General features: G+C 37.0%; 1 protein-coding gene and 1 pseudogene across 1 annotated transcript in view; one reads left to right on the top strand and one right to left on the bottom strand.

Annotated features, from left to right (window-relative positions):
* The window catches only part of Fis1 (Mitochondrial fission 1 protein), a 45695-nt gene that overhangs the window by 15926 nt on the left and 13328 nt on the right, over positions 1–16441 (bottom strand). The gene's annotated exons all lie outside the window — the stretch shown is intronic.
* LOC148941610 (uncharacterized) lies at positions 11818–12993 on the top strand (annotated as a pseudogene).

Here is a 16441-nt window from a genome sequence, read left to right as displayed (position 1 = left end):
AATTAAAGTAAGTAAGTGAGTAAGTATGATGGCACTAGACCCTCAAGATCCAAACTGGCGGTGCTGATCTTCATTTCGTGACTCTTCAGCCAGGAAGTGCAATGGGGGTTGGGGCCAGCCATCCTGTGCTATCGTACACCCTTCCTGCTAACATTACATAAGTAGAGTAATCAAAAAGACTCAGAAGAAGTTAAAAGGATCTAGACAACTTGAAAAGAAAAAAACGGCATTTATTTTGCTACAATGATTATCATATTTGCTAATTTCTAGATGCAAATATATAAACTGGAGCAATTGATTATTAAGTCCTTGAGACATTAAAGAAGTAATTTGCAATTAATGAAGTCTTCTGACAATAGCAACAAAGTAGTCTTTCTCCCATTAAATTTTTGATGAAAGTCACAAGTAAACACATTAAGGTAGAGATTTCTAAGGATGAAAATGCGTGTATAACAATAACACAATAAGTCCTTTTAACAATAATCATTTTGATAACTTGTATATTTATATACTTTTATGATCAAACAGTTCGTGGTAAGGAACTGTAAGTGAGGAGCGACCCGGCTCAATAGTAACCGAAACTCTAAAAAAAGAGATATAAAAACCAATAGATACATCAAAAGAATCAGATTTTTATGCTGAATTCAAATATATAAGTTTCATCAAGTTTAGTCTTACCCATCGTTACGTGCCTGAGAAAAAGTTTTCTATTAAAGTATAAATGAAACTTAAAACGAACAGAAATTAAATAAACAATCAATGCGAACAAACATACAATATATATATTAATGAAAATGAAAAAATAAATCTTAAAACGAGTGAAACTTAAATTGAATATGAAAATCAAGTTTGAATCGAATAAAAAATAACTACAAACAAGAGTTTGGGTATCGCCTCACTGCAGAAGCCTAAAACCTACTGCGTCATTGGCGCCTTACTGAAAACTATATGAGTCCTGAACAGTCTTGGAAAGTATAAACAAAATCAAATTGAATATTAGATATATAATGATATTAATTGTTGAAAGATCCATCAGTTCAAGATTTTTTTTTCACTGTAATTTTTATTTTCATTTTCAATGCTGTAAGAATTGGAAAAGAATAAATTTGTAATATACGAGTAATTCGTTTTCAGTGAAGCGCCAATGACGGAGCAGGCTTTAGGTTTTTACAGTTAAAGAAGGGTGTAGTATCCTAATTTTGTTTGTAGTAAAACTGTATTTGACTTGACCAATCCTGCAAAGAACTAATAAATTAAACTGAATATTTGATGTATAATGATATTAACTGCTGAAAGCTCATCAGTTCAAAATTTTACTGTAATTTTAATATTTATTTTCAATATTAAGTACAAAAGAAAACATTTGTAATATAAGTCGTTTTCAGTAAAGCGCTAATGACGCAGTAGGTTTTAGGCTTTTGCAGTGAGGCAATACTCAAACTCTTGTTTGTAGTTATTTTTATTCGCTTCAAACTTGATTTGCATATTCAATTTAAGTTTCACTCGTTTTAAGATTTATTTATTCATTTTCATTAATAAATATTGTATGTTTGTTCACATTGATTGTTATATTTAATTTCTGTTCGTTTTAAGTTTCATTTATACTTTAATAGCAAACTTTTTTTTTCGTTTTAAGCTTGATTTTCATATTAAATCCAAGCATTACGCGCTTTAAGATATATTTATTCATTTATATCATTACTTGTTGTATGTTTTTTTGCTATGATTGTTTATTTAATTTCTGTTCGTTTTGAGTTTCATTTATTCATTAATAGTAATTTCTGGTCGTTTTGAGTTTGAATTTTGAAAGGTATTTTTATATACTGAGGTTAAGTTTAAAATAGCCTTTACTTTTCTTTGAAAAACTTATTTTTCGGAGTTTTTTTAATCAATTTTTGTTCGTTTTTGATTGCAAAAGGTTTCAAGTTTTTATGGCATGGGGGGGGGATTACTGTCCGATTATTCTTGACTTTAAAGAACGGATATATAACTTTCAATTTAACTCGAATGAGGCTTTTTTCAAGTCTATACGATTACCTCTTTGATAAAAACCTTATATATGAACAATAGACAGCTTGCATAACTTGTGGACACCGATTGACAACAATGAATGGATTGAAAAAATAGTTCCAATAAGGGTGTTTTGACCATTTTACTTGCTGACACAAAGGGATCACGACTGTTTGGAATTAACCTTAATAGATTTTGTCTGCCAAAGCAATTTTGCATCTATCACAGAGTATGTATTTTAACCTTATAATTGAATAATTATAATAGATTTACTATGTGTTTTTCCCATACAAAACTTTACTTTATTAAAGTCTTTGGGGTGGGGGCAGCGTATTTGGCATAAAGAAGAAACCTTTAGCGTAGACAGTAGGAGAGGGGGAGGGTGAGGTTGGAGACTCATCCAATACAGGGCGGAACTTAACTTATCTCCTCCGTTCCCGATTTAGGAGACTAAACAGACTCATTGGGCTGTAGAATGTTGGACCGTTTGAGTTGTGGAAGACGTTAAAATACTCAAAAATATTTTATATTTTCAGTTATTGCAGGATTGATTTCATAGATTGTGGAATGGTGAGCCCCCTGGTCCATCGTTTGGGTGAGCCTCAACTCATAATATGCAATTTTATTAATTGTTCTGTGTTGTGTGCATATATTATTCTATATATGTTATTTTGAGTTATACTTTTATCACATTGCGTTCCTTTTTAAGGCTTGAGATAAAAAGTGAAACCTTAGCGGAGACAGCGGTGGGGGGAAGTCTCCCCCCCCTCACATGCACAATTGAGCAGCCACAGAGAAAGTAATACAAATGAAATTAATCTGTTTTTGAAAATGTCTTTTTTCAAAATACACGAACAAAATTATCTAAAGGAACCTGAAGTGCTATCTCTGACATTACCGCTGATTCTTTATTCCCGTTACTTTGAGATGTAAAATTTAGAATATTATCGAATGGGTTTAGTCGTACCCTCCCTGAATAATTCACATTTGGAAAACCCACCCCTGGGAAATTCCCCCCCCCCTCGAAGAACATTTTCTTTTCCTGCTGATAATTCCCCCGCGTTAAATTCCACCCAGCAGAAATTTCCCAGCCGTTGAATATGCTCCCCCAACATATTCCCCTCAGATAATTTCGGATATTCATAAAAATGGAAGCTGAAATTTCTACTCAACTTTTTAGGTTCCGGGCGTCAGGGCATCGGGTTTAATGCTAAGGGGTGGGCGGGCAGGGCTGGCTGTACACAAAAAAATGAGGAGTTTTTAGAAAAAGACCCAATAAAACATTATAAGGCTATCCTCACATTTGCGCTACAAATGGGAGGATATTAGGGGGTCGGGTTTAATCCTAAAGGGTGGGCGGACGGGGCTCGCTGTGCACAACCTTCCCGTTGGTGGCCCTGTTTTCACTAATCTTAGTGCACAACTAAAAAACAATAAAATATCGAAACCTTATTGCATTTATGACCTTTAGTTTTCTATTGTCTGAAACTTAGTAACATAAGAAAATTAAATTTAAAAACTAAATTAATTTATTAATTTACATTAATATCTATTGTATTTTTGTTTGCATTGATTGTTTATTTAATAATTGTTTGATTGTTTATATGCCCCAGGACATAACTTACAACGCCTAACCCCGGGCCCTGGTGGGCTGTGTCGACACCGGAGTTTTGTCATCAGAACTTATAACTATTTTAACAAAATGTATGTCTCAAAATTTTTATCTGATGCATTTAGGGCGTGTAAGAGGGGGGGGGGGCTAGTTGCCCTCCAATCTCTTTTGACTCTTAAAAAGTGAAGAGAACTTTCAATTTCCAATTAAATGAGCCCTCTCTAAAGTTTATACGAGCATCCCTTCCATAAGAAATAATATGAAGGATTCGGAGAATCCTTAAATTACAACCCTTGCCCTGAGGGCTGCGGAGGAGTTGTCATCCACAAAGACCTAATTTCCAGAACTTGAAACTACGTTTAATAAAATGGCTGTCTCAAAATGTTGATTGGATGTGTTTGGGGAAAAGGTGGGCGTGAGAGGGGGTTAGTTGCCCTCAAATCACTTTCGACTATTAAATAGGGTACTAGCCCTTTGAATTTCCAATCGAACGAGCCTTTTTTGAAGTTTAACGACACCGCCTTCTATAAAAACCTTATATGCCTCCAGGGTATAGCTTAAAACTCTGGCCTTTAGGGTTATGGGGGAGTGTCCTCCTCAAAAACATACTTTCTATCTGAAAATCAACTACGCTGAACAAAATGGCTATCTCAAAATTTTGATTGGATGTGTTTGGGGGAATGATGGGGATGGGGGGGGGGCGAGTTGCCCTCCAATCACAATCGACTATTAAAGAGGGCAATAGTCCTTTGAATTTCCAATCGAATGAGCCTTTTTTTGAAGTTTCTACGGCAACGCCTTATATAAAAACCTTATATGCCCCCAGGACATAACTTAAAACCCTTGCCCTAAGGGTTGTGGGGGAGTGTCCTCCTCAAAACATATTTTATATCTGGAAATCAACTACGCTGAACAAAATGGCTATCTCAAAATTTCGATTGGATGTGTTTGAGGAAGTGATGGGCGTGGGGGGGGCTAATTGTCCTTTATTTTCTATCAGGAAATCAACTACCCTGAACAAAATAGCTATGCCAAAATTTTGATTGGATGTGTTTGGGGGAATGAAGGGCGTGGGGGGGCTAGTTGCCCTCCAATAACTTTTGACTATTAAAAAGGGCACTATCCCTTTGAATTTCCAATCGAATAATCCTTTTTTGAAGTTTCTACGACAACACCTTCTATAAAAACCTTATTAACCCCCAGGGCATAACTTAAAATCCTTGCCCTGAGGGTTGTGGGGGAGTGTCCTCCTCAAAAACATATTTTCTATCTGGAAATCAACTATGTTGAACAAAATGGCTATCTCAAAATTTTTATTGGATGTGTTTTGGAAAATCATGGGCGTGGGGTGGGGGGGGGGGTGCTAGTTGCCCTCAAAGTATTTTCGACTATTGAAAAGGTCACCAGCCCATTGAATTTCCAATTAAATGAGCCTTTTTTGAAGTTCCTGCGACGACACTTTCTATAAAAAACCTTATATGCCCCCAGGGCATAACTTAAAACCCTTGCCCTGAGGGTTGTAGGGGAGTGTCCTCCTCAAAATATATTTTCTATCTGGAAATCAACTACGCACTAGAACTCTCGATTTCCAATCGAATGAGCCTCCTTTGAAGTTTCTACGACAACCTCTTCCATATGAAGTGCCTCTGGAAAAAAAAAAATAATAAATAATAAAACATTGGAGCCGTATGGCCTTTACTATCAGGGGCAATGCTACAGCGTTGCCTCTGATAGTATGCCTATTGGTTAATGGGAAGTATACAGACGTTTTCAGGAGCAGTTTTTTTCTAGTGGGGGGGGGGTCGGAGGAGGGGTTTACGAAGGAGGATTTTTTCATGGAGGATTTTTCCTTAAGGGAAGGGACATTCCTATGAAGGGGGCGCCAGATTTACCAGCATTATTAAAAAACGATCAGAAATTCAATAAAAAAACAAGTTTTTTTTCAACTGAAAGCAAGAAGCCAAATTGAAACTTAAAAAAAATAGAACTTAATACGTATATGACGGGGTTCGCCCCCAAGTTAATTCCTCGCTCTTTACGCTAAAGTTTTTTTTTAGAACTTTCAAAAGAACTACCTGTTCTAATTAACCGGCCTTTGCGATTCAGGGGTTTGTGATTCGAACAAAGTTTGAACTTTAGTGTAAAGGGTGAGGAATTGACTAGGGAGCGAAATCCCATATATACGTAATAAAAACATACGAATATATAAGTTCGTTATGTAAGTTAATTCGTATAGTTATGTCAGAACAAAATTTCGAGAAAGCCATTTAGCAAAAAAAAAAATTAATTTTGTTTTAATTATTCATGTACGGTGAGCCAAAATCAAAACTCCATTAATTCAGAAACGTTCAGAAATGAAATTAAATTATTTTTTTTTAACTGAAAGTAAGGAGCGACATTAAAACTTTAAACGAGCAGAAATTATTCTGTATATGAAAGGGGCTGTCCCCTCCTCAACGCCTCGCCCTTTACGCTAAAGTTTGAATCTGTCTCACAAGTTTATTTTTTAAAACAATAAAAAGCTTTAGCGTACTAACGTAAAACGTCTGACTCGTAAAAACGTAACAAAAATGGATATAAACAAAATTGTGTATGCGTTTTTCGAGTTTTTTTGTGTAAGCCCCCACCCCGGAAAAAAATCTTCGAGTAAAACTCCCTCAGAAAAAAAAATCCTCACTAAATAGATTTTTTGATTCTATTTTTGTTCATTTTCGGTTTAATAGAGTTCTTTACTTTTCTATGAAAAGCTGTGGAAAGGTTTTTTTTAGTTAATTTCTGTTCGTTTTATATTGACAGTTTTGTCCAGGGAGAAAGACTGAGCCTCTTCTGAAGCTAAACAACCATCCCTTCCATAAAAACCTTAAATACCCCCTGGGCAAAACTTACAATCCTTGCACCTAATCTCTGGGGTTTGTTTCAACCCCAAAAGCCTTGTTATATGATATCTAGACTATTTTGAATAGAATGGTTATCTCAGAATTTATATTAGATGCATTTCGGGACAATACGACGTGTGTGTGTGGGGGGGGGGGAGGGGTAGCTGCCCTACGATCACTTTGAATCTTAAAAAGAGCACTATAGCATAGGATTACCAATCCAATGATCCCCCTCCGAAGTTTATACGACCACGCTTTCTATAAAAACCTTATATGTCCCCAGGTCATAACTTACAGCCCTTGCCCCGAGGGCTAGGGGGATTTTTTATTCCTCCAAAACATATTTTCCTGGCACTTCTGATACGCTGAACAAAATAGGTATCTAAATATTTTGATTGTAAGGGTTTGGGGAAATGATGGGCATGATGGGGGGGGGGGTATATTTGCCCTGTGATCATTTTCGACTAATAAAAAAGGCATTAGTCCTCTCAAGTTCTAATCGAATGAGCCCTTTTTGAAGTTTCTACAACAAAACTTTCTATAAGAACCTTATTTGCCCCAAGGGCATAACTTAGGACCCTTGTCCTGAGGGCTAAGGGAGGAGGGTTGTCATCCTCAAAGATATAATTTCCAGACCTTTCAACTACGTTGAACAAAATGGCCATAGCAAATTGTTGATCGAAAATGTTTGGGGAAATGATGGGCCTGGGGCGGGGATGATTCTCCCTCCAATTACTTTCGACTATTAAAAAGGACAATAGCCCTCTCAATTTCCAATCCAATGACCCCTTTTCGAATTTTTTACGACAACGCTTTCTATAAAAGCATTATATGCCCCCTGGGCATAACTTACAATCTTAGCCCTGAGGGCTAAGGGGTGGTTTTCATACTCAAAAATATAATTTCTGGACACTTCAACTACGTTCAACAAAATGACTATATCAAAATGCTGATCGGAAGTGTTTGGGGAAATGATGGGCGTGGGGGGGGGGAGTATTCGTCCTCCGATCGCTTTTGACTATTAATAAGGACATTAGCCATCTCAGTTCCCAATTGAATGAGCTCTTTCTGAAGTTTCTACGACAACGCATTCTATAAAACCTTAGACCTGAGGGTTGGGGGGGGGGGTTGTTATACTCAAAAACATAATTTCTGGACCCTTCAACTACGATCAACAAAATGGCTATATAAAAATGTTGATTGGAAGTGTTTGGGGAAATGATGGGCAAGGGGGGAGGCATTCGCCCACCAATCTCTTTTGACTATTAATAAGGGCACTAGCCTTCTCAATTCCCAATTGAATGAGCCCTTTTTGAGGTTTCTACGACAACGCTTTTTATATATACCTTATATGCCCCCAGGGCATAAGTTACAACCTTTGCCCTGGGGGCAGTGGGGGGGGGGGGGTTGTCATCCTCAAAGACATAATTTCTGAACCTTTGAACTACACTGAAAAAAAATGACTATCTCGAAAGTTTGATTGAATGTGTTCGGGAAAATGGTGGGCGTGAGGGCGGGTTAGTTGTCCTCTAATCTTTTTCGACTATTAAAAAGGGCACTAGCCCTTTCAATTTCCAATCGAATGAGCCCTTTTTGAAGTTTCTACGACAACACTTTCTATAAAAACCTTATATTCTCCCAAGGCAAAACTTACAACCGTTGCCCTGAGAGTTGTGGGGGGGGGTGTCATCTTCAAAGACCTAATTTCCAGAACTTTAAACAACGTTGAACAAAATTGTTATCTTAAAGTTTTTATTGGAGGTGTTTGGGGAAATGGTGGGCGTGAGAGGGGGGTTTGTTACCCGTCGATCACTTTAGACTATAAAAGAGCACTAGCTCTCTCAATTTCCAGTCGAATGAGCCCTTTTTGAAGTTTCTGTAACACCACTTTCTGTAAAAACCTTATATGTCCCCAGGGCATAATTTACAACCCTTGTCCTGAGGACTGTGGGTTATCATCCTTAAATACCTAATTTCTTTAACTCTCAATTACGTTGAAAATATGGCTATCTCAAAATTTTAATTTGATATGTTTGGGGGAATTGTGGGCGCGAGAGGGGGGTTAGTTGCCATCCAATAACTTTTGACAATTAAAAAGGGCCCTTTTTAATAATTTCCAATCGAATGAGCCCTTATTGAAGTTTATACGACAAAGCTTTCTATAAAAATCTTTTATGCCCCTAGGGCGTAACTCACAACCCTTGCCCTGAGGGATGTGGGGGGGGGGGTTATCATCCTCAAAGACCTAATTTTCAAAACTTTCAACTACATTGAACAAAATGGATGTCTCAAAATTTTGATTGGATGTGTCTGGGGAAATAGTCGGCGTGAGATGGGGGGGGGTAGTTGCCCTCCAATCACTTTCGAATATTAAAAAGGGCACTAGCCCTTTCAATTTCCAATCCAATGAACCCTTTTTGAAGTTTCTACGATAACGCATTCTATAAAAACCTCATATGCCCCTAGGGCATAACTTACAACCCTTGCCCTGAAGGCTCTGAGGGGGTTATTATCCTTAAAGACCTAATTTCCAGAACTTTTAACTGCATTGAACAAAATAGATATCTACAAATTTTGATTGCATGTGTTTGGGGAAAAGGTGGGCGTGTGAGAGGGGATAGTTGCCCTCCAATCACTTTCAACTATTAAAAAGGGCACTAGCCCTTTCAATTTCCAATCAAATGAGTTTTTATTGAAGTTTCTATGACAATACTTTCTATAAAAACCTTATATGCCCCCAGGGCATAACTTACAACCCTTGCCCTGAGGTCTCTGAGGGGATTATCATCCTCAAAGCCGTAATTTCCAGAACTTTTAACTACATTGAACAAAATGTATTTTTCAAAATTTTTATTGCATGTGTTTGGAGAAATGGTGGGCGTGAGAGGGGGGTTAGCTGACCTCCAATAACTTTCAACTAATAAAAAGGGCACTAGCCCTTTCAATTTCCAATCGGGTGAGCCGTTTTGGAAGTTTTTACGACAACGCTTTCTATAAAAAAAACCTTATATGCCCCCAGGACATAACTAATTACCCTTGCCCTGAGGGCTGTGGGGGGAGTGTCATCCTCAAAGACATAATTCCCGGACCTTTCAACTACGTTGAACAAAATGTCTATCTCAAAATTTTTATTGGATATGTTTGGTGAAATGGTGGGCGTGAGAGGGGGGTTAGTTACCCTCCAATCACTTTCGACGATTAAAAAGGGCATTAGCCCTTTCAGTTTCCAATCGAATGAACCCTTTTTTAAGTTTCTGCGCAAGTGCTTTCTATAAAACCCTTATATACCCCCAGGGCACATAGCTTACAACCCTTGCCCTGAGGGGTTTGGGGGTTTGTCACCCCCAGAGAAATAATTTCCAGAACTTTCAACTACACTGAACAAAATACCTATCTCAAATTTGGATTGGGTGTGTTGGGGAAATGGTGAGCGTTAGAGCAGGGTAAGTTGCTCCCCAATCACTTTCGACCATTAAAAAGGGCACTAGCCCTTTCAATTTCCAATCAAATGCGTTTTTTTGAAGTTACTATGACAATACTTTCTATAAAAACCTTATATGCCCCCAGGGCATAACTTACAACTCTTGCCCTGAGGGCTCTGAGGGGGTTATCATCCTCAAAGACGTAATTTCCAGAACTTTTAACTCCGTTAGACAAAATTGATATCTCAAAATTTTGATTGCATGTGTTTGGGGAAATGGTCGGCGTGAGAGAGGGGTTAGTTTCCCTACAATCACTTTCAAATACTAAAAATGGCACTCACCCTTTCAATTTTCAATCGAGTGAGCCCTTTTTGAAGTTGGGCATTTTTTTGGGGGGTAGGTTGGTCACTTTGAAGGTGCACTGTCCAACCTGCCCCACTGGGTGAAAAAAAGAAGAAAATTCAATTTTTTTCCAAAAGTGCAGATCTTTACATTATTTGACTTTATTTTGGCTCATTTTTGGTTTAATGGAGTACTTTACTTTTCTTTGAAAAACTTATTTTGTGGAAAAAGTTTTTTTAATTAATTTCTGTTCGTTTTATATTGACATAGTCTTTTTAGGGAAAAAGAAAATAATACTTTAAATCTTTTCTTTTTTTTTAAGACTTTATAGTTTGTTTTCTTTTTCCCTGGAAAACACTAAATGAATGTTCATTGTCAGTTTAATATACATATACTGATATTTAGTAATCAAAATTTTAATATTATTTAATTTATTAAATTTATAAAAGTAAAAACATTTATATTTTTTTTCAGTAAAGTGCAAATTATGTTCTGGCCTTGGGAAGGCATGGGGGTTTTGAGCCCAACTTGTGTTAATTTCTGCTCGTTTTGAGTTTGACTCGGTTATTTATTGTAATTTCTGTTTATTTTGGGTTTCATTTGTTTATCGATGCTGATTTATGGTTGTTTGACGCTTGGTAGATTATTTGATTTTATTTATATCATTTTTGATTTAATGGAGTTCTTTACTTTTCTTCGAAAAACTTATTTTGTGGAAAAAGCTTTTTTAATTAATTACAGACAAAGACTAGTGACAAAGTGACATTTTGTTCAATTACGATTCAGTATACCCTATCAAAATCTATACAAAAATACTTACAAAATCTTTACAAAAAATATGTTCTTCCGTTTTGGATGTGGTGATATTATTAATCATACAGCTTTTAAAGTTGCTTTCTTTATAGTGCTTTATAGTTAAATTGCAGATCTTTATCATTTAAAAAGTGCTGGAAGGTGGAAAATTTGCCATCATTGCACGCGAGATGGATATCCCCCACTCGACTCTAAAACGCTATGCCCAGAAATTCTTTGAAGAAGGTCGTACAAGTGCAACTGATGTTAGTAAAGTTAAGCTAGAGCAGTTTGTGCCACGGTATAAAACGTGCATAGTTTTCATGGCTGAAGAAGAGAAAAGTCTTGAGCAATATCTTGTCAGAGCATCCCATTTTCACCACAGACTGTCACCAAAAGAAGTTAGAACCTTGGCATTTGAGTTTGCAGAGAAACTCGGTAAGGATATATGTCATTGGGAAGAAGCTAGAACAGCTGGTAAGGATTGGCTCTGGGCCTTCTTACGGCGTAACCCAACGTTTTCTCTTAGATCTCCAGAAGCGACAAATGTTGCAAGCGCTACTGCTTTTAACAGACCTGTAGTCAATGCTTTTTTTACTCATACGACGAACAGTTGCGTAAATATAGTTTTGCTGCTTGTGGTGTTTAGAATGTGGACGAGACTGGCCCCACTACGGTTCAGAAACCAAGAAAAATAGTTGCTGAGAAGGGAAAGAAACAAGTTGGCAGGATTACATCTGGAGAAAGAGGCTTACTAGTTACCATGTGTACAGCTGTGTCAGCTCAAGGTAATATAATCCCACGTTTCATGATTTTCCCAAGGTTAAAGTGTCTCCCACACATGATGAAGGGATTTCCGCCAGGGAGTGTGGGTGTTTCTCATTCCTCAGGATGGATGACTGGAGAGAACTTCGTTGTTTTTCTGGAGCACTTTATTTGCCGTAGCAAGCCAAGCGTTGACAGACCAGTGCTAGTTCTAATGGACAATCACGCCAGTCATATTACCATTGAGTCACTTGAGCTTATAAAAAAGTCCCAAAATTATTGCGTTAACTTTCACCCCAGACAAGCCATAAACTGCACCCACTAGATAGAAGTTGTTACAGCCCATTCAATTCATACTACAATGCTGCTTGTGACACATGGATGACGAAGAATCCAGGACAACCCATTTCTATCTATGACGTTGCGGAATTAGTTGGAACTACCTTTCTTCGTGCTTTGACTCCAACGAATATCACCTCTGGATTCAGGGTTGCTGGAATCTGGCTCTGGGATCACCATGTGTTCGGGGAGGAGGAATTCCAAGCCGCTGATGTAACCGACAGACCCGAGCCATCCAATATTTCACAAAGAACTGTGTCCGATACGATTGATAGAGAAGATAGGTCGAGCCTTTCAGAGGCTGAACTAGGGTGTTTGACAACTTCTCAAGCTCCTCTGGCATTAGTGCCTGCTTCTACTAATCCAGAAGCAGCAAGTCCCTATCTAAAAGCTCCGCCAAAAAAAGCTGATGCAATCAAATAAAAGAAGAACAAATCTCAAGTTCTCACAGATACATCAATTAAAAATGCCTTGATTGAAGAATTGTCAGCTAAGAAGAAACAAAAAATTGGGAAGCCTATTTCTAGTGGGATGAGAAACACCAGTAGATCAAGCAAAGACTACAGAAGTAAGGGCACTTTTCGCAGAAGCGGATACGAGCTCTTATAGTGAAAGAGAAATGGTCTTGGACGATGACTCGGATCTTGATGCTAATAAGGATGAGATTCCAACTAAAAAGGAAGAAATCAGTGTGGGTGATATCGTTCTTGTGGCATTTGTCGGCAAGAAGAAGAAAAAATACTTTTCAGGTGAAGTGAAGGAAGAAACGAGCGAGGGGTATGTTGTGACCTTCCTTCATAGGAAATCTCCAACATGGAAATTTGTTTTCCCATAAGTAACTGACGAGGCTCTAGTCCCTCAAAGTAATATTGTTTTGAAGCTCCCAGTTCCCACGACCTTTGGAGGAACTGAACGTGCTGTGAAAGCACTAGTGTTTGACGTTTGTCTTGGGGAGTACTCAGTTGAATAAGTCATATATTTTTCAGTTTTGTTGTACTTAAAGCTGAACAGTTTATAATTGAAGTTGAAAAATTTTTATTTGAAGCAAAATATACACCTTGTAAATGAAACAAGACTACTACTGTAATTGCGTCAGGTCTCAGAAGTAAAGCAAAGATGACTCGTTTTGTGACCAACCTACCCCATGTCCATGACCAACCTCCCCACCTGTTAAAAATGTTTGTGAAAAAAAAAATAATGGATGCGTAAATCTAAAAATATCAAAGAAGCTAGAACAACGAATGCTGCATCTTTCTATGTCAAAACCATTCTTCTGGCCTTCATACTTTGGCTAAACTTTCTATTAGAACGAAAATGTGACCAACCATCCCCACCCTCCCTATTCCGGACTTGGCAACTCGATATGACGATTCTAAACCTGACAAGTAGGCCGTCCTTCCGGTAAGCAACGCACCTGAAATGATCACCTTTTCTTTCGAGAATGGATTGACCATCACAGGATTGATCATCACTGGATTGATCATCACAGGATTGATCATCACATTGAGAACACGTGGAACAGAGCCAAAAGTTAAATATTACGCGGAATTAGTCTCCAAACCTAGAAATGATGACTGGAAGTCATTAGATCTCCTTCTCAACCAAATGGTAACAGCAATTCTTGAAGATTTTATGCAACCTAACCAAACGGATTGATTCCAAAAAAGGAGTAGCCTAGTTTTAACATATTGAAAACTAGCAATATTTATACATTTGCTAGTGTGGTAGCATAATTTGTGCTAATCTCTGGAAGTCACATCAGTATTCATGCTATCACGGCCACCAAACGGTAAATTCTGGTTAACATTTTCGTTACAAATTTTTATTATTAAGGCTAATTGAAATAACAATTACCAGTTTTGAATCAACTAAAAATAGTATTTTTTCTGACTCTAAATTTTTATAACGCTTTTTTTATTACTATGGGCCAATTTTTGTTCTTTACTAGGTTGCAGCTATCCCTGCTGCCATGATATAGGGTTGAAATAAATATTTCTAAAATAAATATCTGAAGGTTCTCGAATTACAGTAAGAAGCGTGATAAAAACTTCAGAAATGCACAAGTCGAGTTGCAGAGAAGTGGGATTTTGCATTTTTTTTTTTTTTCCCGGAGCCAATCAAACAGTTCGTGGTAACGGACTGTAAGTAAGGACGACCCAGCTCAATAGTGACTGAAACTCTAAAAACGAAGTTTTGATATCAATAGATACATCAAAAGAATTGGATTTTTATGCTGATTTCAAATATATAAGTTTCATCAAGTTTAGTTTTACGCATGAGAAAATTTTCACCTTAGAAAAATGAGCCTGAGAGAATTTGCCTCATTTTCGAAAAAAGGGGAAATGCTCCCTTAAATTCATATAATCTTAATGAAAATCACACCATCAGATTCAGCGTATCAGATAACCCTACTGTAGTGGTTTCAAGCTCCTATTTGCAAAAATTTGGAATTTTTTATTTTTTCCAGAAGAAAGATCACGGATGCACGTTTATTTGTTTCTTTTTCCCCAGGGGTGATCGTATCGACCCAGTGCTCCTAGAATGTCGCGAAAAGATTCATTCGAATGGAAAATAAAAGTTGTAGTGGCCTTTTAAAGTAACCAAAAAAATTGGAGGGCAACTAGGCCCCCTTCCACGTTCATTTTTTCCCAAAGTCACCGAACCAAAACTTTGAGATAACCATTTGTTCAGCATAGTAGAAAAATCTAATAAATATGTCTTTGAAGACGACTTAATCCCTCACAGTCCCCGGGAAAAGGGCTGCAAGTTATGAACTTTGCCCATTGTTTACTTATAGGATTGGTTATTGGGAAGTATCCAGACGTTTTCAGGAGGGAATTTTTCTGGTGGGGGTTCGGGGAATTTTCCATGGAGGAATTTTCCATAGGGGAAGATAATTTTCCATGCAGGGGGTCCCGGATTTCTCAGAATTATTTAAAAAATGATCAGAAATTAAATAAAAGAAACAAGTTTTTCAAACTGAAAGTAATGAGCAACATTAAAACTTAAAATAAACAGAAATTATTACGTAAAGTTAAGTACAGATTATATTCTGGCTTTTAGAAAGCATGGGGTTTAGAACCCTACTCATATTTATTTATGCTCGTTTTGAACTTGAATCGATTGCTTGTTTTAATTTATGTTTGTTTTGGGTTTTATTTACTTATTTATAGTGATTTGTGGTAGTTGTATGCTTGGTAGATTATTTAATTCTATTTTTGTTCATTTTTGGTTTAATGGAGTTCTTTACTTTTCTTTGAAAAACTTATTTTGTGGAAAAAGTTTTTTTTTAATGAATTATATGAAACAACCGTAGACTGTTTTAAAATGCTCATGAATAAATATGACACAAATTATTTTCGTATTTAGCAAAAAAAGGGGAAATTTTCCCCATTTGATTTCACAGTTAAACCGTAATTTGACTCAAAATATCATATTTTTGTTATTTGTATACCTGCATATGCGCAACAAACTTATTAACAGGATAGCTGATGGCCTGATACTGTGAATTCACCTATTTTCTTAGGTAATCGTTGCAGATGTCTTTGCAACCGATTAAAATTCTTTCATCCTAATAATAACCAAAACCTAAGAAATCGTCTTAAACTGTCTTGTGACAAAAGATTCACTTGTAACGCGGTTTTGAAAATAGTTAATTTCATTCAGAATCACCTGAAGAGTAGCTTTTACTAACAAAAAGAGATTTTTAGAATCTCAAAAAAGACCTTAGAACCCTGTAAAAATGGTCAACAAAGAAAACTCGCATTTTTGTATTGGTAGCACTGATGTGCTTTCTTTTTTTCTTAAGGAGATCGTATCAAACCAGTGGTTGTAGAATAAACCAAAAAAATTCATTTGAATTTAAATGAACATATCTAATTCCTTTTTAAAGTAACAACAAGGACAATAATTTCAACTTTATGTCACAAACAAGCAGAGGCGGATCCAGGGGGGGGGCGAGCCCCCCCCCCCTAACGTAGTCTAAAGTAGTGTGATTTACTTAATTAACGCAAGTTTGCGTTGATTAAACTTGCTCCTAACGCAAGATTATCTGATCAACCTATCTGACCCCCCCCCCCCCAAAAAAAAAGAACAAAAAATCCTGGATCCGCCCTTGCAAACAAGTAGAAACCATGTTCATCAAAAGAAAGAGGACAGCCATTTACTTATTTTAATTTCTTAAGAAGCATCAAGGCAGTAGACTTATGCCTCTTGTATCTCAGTAATATGGCAATAATGCACAAAAAGACCTAGTAAACTCGAGAAAAGCTTGGAAAGGGATT

The sequence above is a fragment of the Artemia sp. Qi Xiang Cuo genome, chromosome 18 (assembly GCF_049724085.1).
Source record: "Artemia sp. Qi Xiang Cuo chromosome 18, ASM4972408v1, whole genome shotgun sequence".
Classification (NCBI taxonomy): Eukaryota; Metazoa; Arthropoda; class Branchiopoda; order Anostraca; family Artemiidae; genus Artemia; species Artemia sp. Qi Xiang Cuo.
The sequence above is the reverse complement of the archived record's forward strand: the minus strand, read 5'-3'. Positions and strand labels throughout refer to the sequence as shown.